The 10,579-nt window shown below is 39.5% G+C and overlaps 1 protein-coding gene across 1 annotated transcript in view; it reads right to left on the minus strand.

Moving 5' to 3' along the window:
- Nucleotides 1-10,579, minus strand: part of Sox5 (SRY (sex determining region Y)-box 5) — a 710,484-nt gene that overhangs the window by 353,330 nt on the left and 346,575 nt on the right. The window lies entirely within an intron of this gene.

The following is a 10,579-nucleotide window of genomic DNA, read 5'->3' on the forward strand; positions in this document are numbered from 1 at the left end:
TCATTCTCCTCCATCTCTCCCCTTCCCCACCTCTCCCCACATCTACTTATTTTTAAATGAAGAAGTTTTCATTTTACGGAGTTCCCTCTTCTCTTGTGCTGGCACTGGGATTAGAACTCCGGACCCTGTGCTCTCAATTGGCTTTCCCACTCATTGCGTGGTGCTTTGTGGCTACAGTCCAAACATCAGCTCTTGATGGGTGGAAATAAGAGCTTCACGGCTTGGCTTTATCGGCCGTGGCTGGCTGGATTCTCAGTGCTCAGTCTCCTGGGTAGCTGGGGCAACAGGAGTGAGCCCCTGGTGCAAGCTCTTGTTTCTAGCATCATAATTGAAGGAGGGTCTTCCCATAGCCAGCTCCTTCCTCTGAAGGGAGCTCCCTCTCCCCTCCGATGCGTTTTGCTGCTGTGGCCCAGGACTGGGGCTTGAGCACAGGGCCTGAGCATTGGTCCTGAGCTTTTGTGCTCAAGGCTAGTTAGTGCTCTACCACTTGAGCCTCAGCTCCACTTTTAACTTTTTGATGGTTCACTGGAGGTAAGAGACTCATGGACTTTCCTGCCAAGGCTGGCTTAGAACCACGGTCCTCCGATTTCATTGAGCCCAGGAGTCAGGATTACATGTCTGTGCACCTGCAGTCCTTAGACACGTTTAAGAAAGCCACAGCCACACAGGAGATCCTGAGATCAGACAAGAGTTTTGTAAGTTCACTTGTGTCAGGCTGAACAGTCTTCTCCTCTCATTCCTTATTTGGAAATTTTCTGAAAATACTCCGGATTATTGTTTTCTTGTTTCACTTAAAAATCTTACTTGTGCTATGGAATAGTTTCATAATTTTTTCTTGTTGTATGTACACATGCTCATTAGCTCTAAAATTTAGTATATCTTGTCTTGTATCATTATTTCCCAAACGCCCGAATATCTATTACAACTTTTCAGTGTGTGTAACATTTGGAGTAAATTTTGTATAAAAGATAATCATTTATTTCCAGGTGAAATGGAAATGATAAAGAACACTTAGTTTGCTTATTTAAAGGTTTTTGCTCTTACCTCCTACACAGCGCTGTTCTTAATCATAAAGCTGCATCCTAAGAATCTCGAGTCTTACACTAAGTGTATTTCTGATTTTTATAGCATTCCAAGTGTCCATAAAGACAGATTTGAGTGAGAGCATATTTAACATTCAGCATAACAGATTATACCTGTTTACACATTCATTCTTCTCCCTACTTAAGATATTTAAGAGGATCTTTTGATTCCAGAAAAGTGACAGATCATATTGAGGTTTTTCTTTTTTATAAGGTTCATGCTAATATTTTTTAACTAGCTTAAAAATGTACAAAGACACTTAGCTAAAACTGTCATTCTAATTTTCTTAAAAATAGATGAAAAGCAGAGTTGTCAACACAAATAAAACATGTGAGGATGATTTATGATTTTGCATTAGTGGAAATTAAGAAGCGCAGGGGAGTCACAAATCCAAAGTGAGTTCTCCTGATACAGCTGATGCGTGTGAAGAAAGCAAAAGTAAAAAGATGTGTGTGATAGAATCTTCTAGAACGCAACTCCTTCATGGTTGTAAGTGGTTGCAAACCATCTCACAAGGCTTGCATATCTTACAAACATTATGGTGTGCCTCGGATGGTAAAATACCTTGCCTGAATATTCTATATATGATTTAGTTTCTAATAACACTTAGGTTTAGAAAAACAATACCCAAAGTGGAATAATTACCAGCTCTGCGGGTGAAGTGAATGCACACTTCTGGAGTTATTTAAAACCCATTCATAGCATAAATGAACACATTAACACACACACACACACACACACACACACACACAGAGTCACAACTAAAAGGAGCAGTCACAACTTAATTCAGTAAACTAATCAGAATGTTCTTAGGAATGGACCATAATTCACAGGAGGTACATTTCATGTGCAATATAGAACAGAGAAAAATCTCTGTATTGAATTTCTACACAATGATTCCCATCTCTCTCTGGGGCCCAACATAGAAATGCCTCAACACCAGCTTCTCTGCGGAGATTTCTGTTTGTGTCCTATGTATATCTTGAAAAGGGGCAAACATTTAAAACCAAGAGTTCTTCATAGTTGCAATTAACACATATCTCTCTCTATAACATATTATCCCTGGAGAGTATGCCACCAAAATTAATCTGTAACTAGATTAATTAATCTGAAATTAATTAATTAAATAAATAAATTAATCTGCAAATACATCCACAGGTAGTCTGAACTCAGTTTCCACTAGGCAGATTCTCCAGTAAAGGAAGGCCTAGTGCTCTTTCCTGGGATTAACTTTGTCCTACAGGAACCAGTCACCCTATGCTGTTTTGCCTGCACACAAAATCCAAAGAAGCAGCCACCCCAAGCCTGCGTGGATCCCATTTTGGTGGTTCTCCTTGGCTGTGTGGATCCTTCTTAATTTTTTTTATCATCTTTAAGTAGATGTACAAAGGAGTTGCCATTTAACAGAGTGGATAATGAATACCATGCAGCTTGATCGATGTCACCCTCTTTCGACATTCACAACCATCCTTCCCTTACCCACCACCTTCTTCCTCTTCTCAATTTTGTTGGACATACATTGGATTCTTTTGAGGCAAGTCTTACCAGCTCAATAAGCATCAAGATTTGGGTAGGAGCTCACAAGAACGGTGATGAGGACTTCTGAAGTCTAATGATTAAAGAAGATCCTAAACTTCCTGGAGGAAGTTGATATGATTACCATATTAGCATTATTATTATTGTTACTACTATATCCTGATTCGCATATTATTATTACAACTGTCTTGGTGGGGCTGGAGCAAGTTTTACTTCATCTTGTCCCATTTGCCACCTTTTTAACAAGAGAAAAAAGAAAAAGGGCACCTAACTAATCTAGCCTCAATAAAGCATGATTTTTTGTTGTTGTTGTAACACACCCAAAAAAGTGTATTCTTCTTTAATTTTCTTGAGTGCTTGGAGAGAAATGTTATGTGGAACTTAATCTCCTTGCACAAAAATCGACTACAGGCAACTCAGCCAGATACACCTCTTTTTTATTCAAGTGACATGATCACCCTTGCCTTTTTTCCTTAATTTCTTTGTTTGGTGGTGGTGGTGTTGGTCCTGGGGCTTGAACTCAGGGCCTGGGCGCTGTCCCTCAGCTCCAGCTCAAGGCTAATGCTCTACCAGGTGAGCCACAGCACCACTTCCGATTTCCTGGTAGTTAATTGGATATAAGAGTCTCACGGACTTTTCCTGCCTGGGCTGGCTTTGAACCGAGATCCTCAGATCTCAGCCTCCTGAGTAGCTGGGATGACAGGCGGGAGCTACTGGCGCCCAGCTATTTAATTTCTTAATTATCCTGCTTACTTCTTGATTCTAGGGGCATTAAATGTAATACTTAACATAAAAACATTAAATTTAATTTTTCATTTACCAGTCAGTAATAAGAATGCTTGCTAAGTGTATTGAATCCTTGGGTGTCAGACATTGTTCAAAGTGTCTCCCATACAATAAGTTTAATTAATCTTTGTGGCAAAGCAAATTACGATTTCCATTTCATAGTTACAGAAACTGACGCACAGCAAAAGATATGAATGTCTGAACTACATGCATAACAAAAGGCCAGGTATCAAATTAACTGTAACCTATAGGGCTCTAGGTCCTTTTGTTTTGTTAACATTAGAGCTACTTTGCCCCTTATTTAAAAAAAATGAGAGAGAGAGAGAGAGAGAGAGAGAGAGAGAGAGAGTGGGCAGGTGGGAAAGAAGAGAGAAAAGGATGGAGGAGGAAAGGAGAGAAAAGAAAAGAAGAAAGTTAGGAAGCAAAGAAAGCAGGAAAGAGGAAGGGGAGGGGAAGGAATTCAGATGGGAGGGAAGGGGAAGGAAGAGGAGGGTAACTGATGGAAAAGGAGAGAAAGTCAGAGATGAGGAGGGAAGGGGAGAGAGAGACGGGGCTGGATGGAAGTTAGGAAGACAGGAAGTTAGGAAAGAAAGAGGAAGGGAAAGGGAGAGGAGGAGAGGGAAGAGGAGGGGATGGCTGAGGTCGTCCATGCGGATCATTTCCACAACCCCTCCTCAATGTGGGTCCCTGAACGAATCTCTGGCAAACCTGGGAGTGTCTCACCCAGCTCTGTCAGCCCTGCCCTCTGACGGCCTCAATCAGATCGAGCCTGCTGACAGCGGCCTTCGCTAGGAGACGAATGTCCACGCAAGGTTGAGACCCACTGGCACCGAACCCGGAGAGGATCACCAGCTGCACTGGCAAAGAGGGTAGTAAGAAGGAGCTAGAAGACCGGTTAAAGAGCAGGTAAAGCAGGTGAGGGTCAGGGGTCCAGCACATGCTGGGCACAAATGAGATATTAAGCTATCTTTTTGGAATAGATCTATTGGTCTACTGTGTGTGTGTGTGTGTGTGTGTGTGTGTGTGTGTGTGTGTGTGTGTGTGTTACTGGTCCTGGGGCTTGAACTCAGGGCCTTGATGCTGTCCCTGTCATTTTTCCCCCCTCAAGGCTAGCGCTCTACTACCTAAGACACACACCTCCACTTCTGGCTTTTTTTGCCAGCTACTTGGAGATCAGAGTCTCATGGACTTTCCTACCTGGCCTGGCTTTGAACCTCCATCTTCACATCTTAGTTGCCTGGCTAGTCTGCTGATTTCTTAGTAACAGTTACAGATCGGAGGCTCTGAGATTTCTTATCAAAACCTTATTATAGGACTTGGTTGTATTTAGGACTGCATCAAAAACTTGGTTTGAATTTGTTTAGCTTGATCTCATTCATAATATGAAAATAAGGCAGTGATAGTATGAATTCCTTTTCTATTTGTTGTTGTTTTCTTGAAAATAAAATCAGGATTGTAATTACCACCTCATTTAATTCCAGTAACTAAAGCTGAAATTTCAGGGCAGATTTTCTGATTATCAATAGGAGATGCTCCAAGTAGGAAAGACAGTTTAGAAAAAGATCTTTATTTCCCTGCAGACACTAGAGGAGAAGCGTGTATTTTTTTCCTCCCTAATACTCCTTCAGAAACACATTTACTAAGAATCTCAGAAATGCTGTGTTCAAGAGTAAAATGTATGTTTTCATGTGCTCTCAAAAGCACTTAATAAGCAAAAGTGGCATTTAGAGAATTGCTAATACATTAACTAATAGAACCTGCAAAAACAAAGAACATTTTGTGCTGTGACAGGCTCGTTATCTTTCTGCTGCTGATTTGTGGGCTGTGTCTTACTCAGGATTAAACAGCTAGCAAACATACTTTAAGACAGCTGACGGTATCATCCCAGAGGGCTCAAAGGTCGCCCGGAAGATGTTCCTAAACAAAAATTAGACGGCACATCGAAACAGTTCCATTTATCATTTATCATCTGCAACAAACTTAGCATTCATTGCAACTAGCCCACTGATGATGTACAACTCTTTTCTCGTTTCCTTAAGCCGCCTCGAAAATATCTTTGCTGGGGTTGTTGGTAAACATGAATAAAAAACCTATTCACTTTGTGTGTCAGAAGGAAGAAATAGGGTCTAACACATGCTGTTCTCATCTGTGTAGATGCCAACGCTCGCTAGCTGGATAAACACACTGAGACAAGCAAAATCATTTCTTTATAGTGCACGGAGGGGCGAGTGTCTTATGTAGACGGCTTAGGAAGGTGTTTGCTAGCATTGCTCATGACTGCACATGGACTAAAAGAGTTAGTAATGAGGAAACAGACTGCAGCCCCCGCCTCCAGGCAGAGAGAGAGGAAGGCCGTGTGCACGCGGGACTGTGCACTCAGGACTCGGGGGGGGGGAGAGGAACGCTCGCTCTTAAATCCAGACTCTTCATATCTGTCTATCATTCAGACAACTGGAGGCAAAATTGCTTGATTCTCTGAAGTTCGGTTTCCTCATCCAAAACAGTGGAAGAGCAAGAAGGAGCTAATTTACACCTGTATTTCAGTGAGTTTCATATAGATATATACATGTAAATAAATGCAATACACATATAGATTAGCACCTATATGTATAAGTAATTAATACATGTATGTGGATTAATTTGTATGCAAATAATACATGTATATGTATAATTTATATACAAGAATTAGCTATTTAGTTTTATATATAGCTATATCTATATTATAACTACATATTTACATACTAGTATATGCAATATATATCATATACATTACATAAGATATATCATACATACTATCAGATACTATATAATATATATGCTTTATGTGATATATGCCTATATATAATATAGACAAAATATAACTAGATATTTTATTATTAACATATATGTTATTTGTATACAACTCTACATATGGTTTTATATGTCCTGTAGCTTTATGTATAATAGAAGTATATAGAGTTACCAATATATAACTACATATGTATGTAGTATATATTACATATACTATATAGTATATACTATATATAGTATATAGTACATATACTATATACGTATATAGTATGTATACGTATATAGTATACGTATACATATACTATATATATAGTATATGTATATATATGTATATAGTATATGTATACGTACATAGTATACGTATACATACTATATACGTATATAGTATATGTACTATATACATATATACTATATATGTACTATACATATATACTATATACTATACATAGTATGTATATACTATACGTAGTATATACTATACTATATATACTATACTATACATAGTATATACTATACATAGTATGTATACATAATATGTATTTATTCTATATACATATACATATATAGTATATACTATATATAGTATATATGCATATATATGTGTGTGTATATGTAGATAGCATATACTATATATATATACTGTATACTATATACATGGTATATACTATATACAAGTCTTGATGTCTGGAATATAACAGTGCTAAGGAATATATCAGCACTAAAAGACAGTGATACTAGTTCATTGGCGCAGTGTTTTTCTCTCTTTCGCGTGGGAAGCATGTTTGGGCTGGGTGGATGATCTGTGAAGGAGTGTCTGCATACCCTGGTCAGGTTCGCGGCCCACCCAAGAATGCTGGAATACTTGTGTGATGACACAAGTTAGTTCACCTCTTTGTGCCTCAGTTTCCCCATAAGCCAAATGGTGGTAATGCGGCGTGTGCGCCGTTAGACTTGTGAGCTAAGATAGGAGGCGTCCCTTGAGTAGGGATTACGTAAGTTAATGGATCTGTCACAAGGTCTCACACATGACAACCAGGTTAGACAAGAGAAATAGATTTTTTTTTTAAGCAAGTGTGTTTGAGGCATCATGTGTGGGTATGGTGATGCGCACAACACAGGCGATATAAAACAAAATAAAGCAGGGAAAGCGGGGAAGAAAAATATCAGCAAGAGAGAAACTCTCTTCCCACCACCTAGAACTAGACAAGCAGACACAAGTGTTTTCAAAGTACTCTCTAGCAAAAGCAAACTGCATGCCAGGGAAGCACATTTTTTTATAGAAATTAAAAAATTTGAATATGGCTCATGTATAATGAGAAACAAACATAAAAACTTGTTCAGGAAGAAAACTATCCCCCACCATGTCAGGCGATATTAAAGCACCTTTATTTCCGTTGTATACCCAATTTTCAAATTTCACAGTTTCATGGTTCTCTACAAAGTGATAACTCCGGGAAATGATCAAAGAGAGGACGCCCAATTACTACACATTACAGAATAAAACTTTTAAAAGTCAAGTCTGAGGGGAAAAAAAGAGAAAGCAACCAAGACGAATGCGTTAGTTTTCATGAATGCATGACACCAGTTACTGTGCTGGATTTCTACCTCTCACGCAGTCCTTTTTTGTGAGTAGGTGCATTAATTCCTGAGGCCATTAGATTTGCTTTCAAACAAATCCTGAGGTGTTTTTAAGTGATCATTACAGCAGTGCCTACAGGAAAGGTAGAAAACACATTTTCCAACCTTGCTTTTCTTCTCTCCTTTCTGATCTAGTAGCACCACAAATGAATCCGATGTTTACAACATGAAGTTGATCTACTGTTATGCATTTAATCTAATTCTATCCTCCTGTTAGAAAGATGCTAAGGATTTATTTTTCTTTACCAATTGAGCCTTTCAGTTAGTCTTTATGGCTCTTTTTCATGAACTACCATGAAACAAAGATTTCAGGTACAAATCTTTAGTTCACCTTCTCAGAGTACTGATCAGGCCATCAGTATCTTCTTACCAATTTCTGAACTAGCTAAATTACATATTTGTTCTATAAAGCTGAATATTCTGAGCCTACTCACAGAACATATGAAAGCCAATTACAGCACACACACACACACACACACACACACACAGATGAAGGTATGCTTTATGTAAAACATTACATTTCTACAAAGATGATCTTCAGAGTTTACTCAAGCAGCGCTATATACAGAATTTGTTATTTTTACTCTTATGGTTTTAGAGGTTAAAAAAAAAGAACTCCAAACTGTTAGACATTTTCCTAGCTGAACACACAAAATCTGTTTAAGTTCACTAATATTTCAGTAAACACACACACACACACACACACACACACAAACCATAAAATTCAACTGCCACCTGGGGAGCTATTAATGGCAGGGTCCTAAATATTTTATGGACATTATCTTTCTTATAATTCTCTGAAATATTTCATAATGAATGCTCTTCCTATTTCACATGTGAGGAAATTAATGTTTCTACCAGTAATTTACCCAGAGTAATGATAGAAAATGAAAAAGTAGAGAATTAAGCCCAAGTTCCAATTCTAAAATCCCTGCCTGTCATCATTGGGCTAGCCGGTCTCCTTCAGCGAATTCACAGACTACCAGAGGAGCCAGAGGACTCTGTCCTTAAAGAGTTGACAATGGAAGAGGCATTCAAATATACACGAAACACAAAAGTCAAGCTCCTGTGGCTCACATCTGTCATCCAAGCTACTCAAGAGGCTAAGACCTGAGGAGCACTGTTCAAAGCCAGCCCCAGGCAGGAGAGACTCTTATAACCAATTAACCATCTGCTTTGAGCTATGGCTCAAAAGGTAGAGCCCTATACTTGAATAAAAATGCTCAGGGGCATTACCCAGGCCATGGGTTCAAGCCCTAGGACCAGCACATACACACACACACACACACACACTATATCCATATCTAAAGTTATATCTATATAAATATACACACATACATATGTAAACATAAGCATATACATATATAAACATAATTAATAATCAATAATCGTAACTACTATAAGTGCCAATGTGTAGAGCCGCCAATAAGAAGTAAAGAAATGCAAGACTTCAGAGAAGACTGGGCACCAAAGAAAGATGGACGCCTACCTTACCACAACTCAAAATCACTATTTTGAGATTGCTCCTTTGATACACTCTATGTACCATGAAGACCAGGCATACCTCTGATCACTCCTCATCTACCCCGATATGCACGTTCAATAAATACAAATTGAATCAATTCACTTATTCGATCTTTATGTAGAGTCTTCTGAAATCATTAGATGGGAGATCATAGTCTCACTACAGCAACTGTATAGTGAACACACACACACACACACACACACACACACACACACAATTCTATATAGGGGGAAGGAAGTGGTTTAACCCAGGAAATGGTGAAGAATCAATAACATAAATAACATAGGACGGCCATTTCATGCAGGGTCATGAAAGTCAGGAAGCTTGCGTTTGGCCTGACGGGCAATTGACAACGATTGAGGATTCTGTATGAGCAATGGTATGAACGGAGCTTGCTAGGAAGATTCGTCGAGCACTGGCATGTAGCGTCAATCACGGAGGAGAAAATCAGAAGCAAGGTCTGCACTGGATAGGAAGCTGCTCCTGTGACACGTGCATGACGTAAATAAATAAATAAGTAACCCAAGCCTCCCCATGGATTGAAACAGTCACCAGCGATTAGCGGGAGCCAGGGAGAAGCGTTTATCGTCACGGAGAGATCTTGCAAACCTCCCCAACATACATCTTTCTGCTCACATGCCACTGTGCAGGCTCATTTCCCTCTGATTCACTGCACACTGAACTCAGAGACGCCTAACTTCTCTGGGGACAGGGAGGGGAGGAAGGAATTATAAGCAAATAAAGAGTAATAGTCTCTTGAAAGGCACCTAAATAGTCTATACTTCCTAAATGCACAACAGGAAAAGACAGTGTACATGGGAGAGTTCGTGTCGCCTGTGTTTAACGGTGGACGCACGGGAGGAGGCCCACAGACAGGGGCTTCCTGTAACCCTTCTGGACTGCTTGAATTGGTTGTTGTTTTCTCAGTGAGTGTTCCTTTTCTATCACTTGGGAAAGAATATTATTCAAAGCAAATCCAATCTTTGGGAGCAGTCTGAAGAAAAGCCAATATAGAATTAGATGCAGGGATTAAAAAAAAAAGCCAGCCTGGTTCTTGTTTGGGATGTTGACGATGGTAATTCCGGTTTGTTAAAAGGAATGGTTAACAAGGCTGGGCAGGTGGCTCGGTGGTAGAGCACTTGCCTTGCATGCCTGAGGCCCTGGGTTCGATTCCTCAGCACCACATAAGCAAAAAAAGCTGGAAGTGGCGCTGTGGCTCAA

The sequence above is a fragment of the Dipodomys ordii genome, unplaced genomic scaffold (genome assembly GCF_000151885.1).
Source record: "Dipodomys ordii isolate 6190 unplaced genomic scaffold, Dord_2.0 Scaffold81, whole genome shotgun sequence".
Classification (NCBI taxonomy): domain Eukaryota; kingdom Metazoa; phylum Chordata; class Mammalia; order Rodentia; family Heteromyidae; genus Dipodomys; species Dipodomys ordii.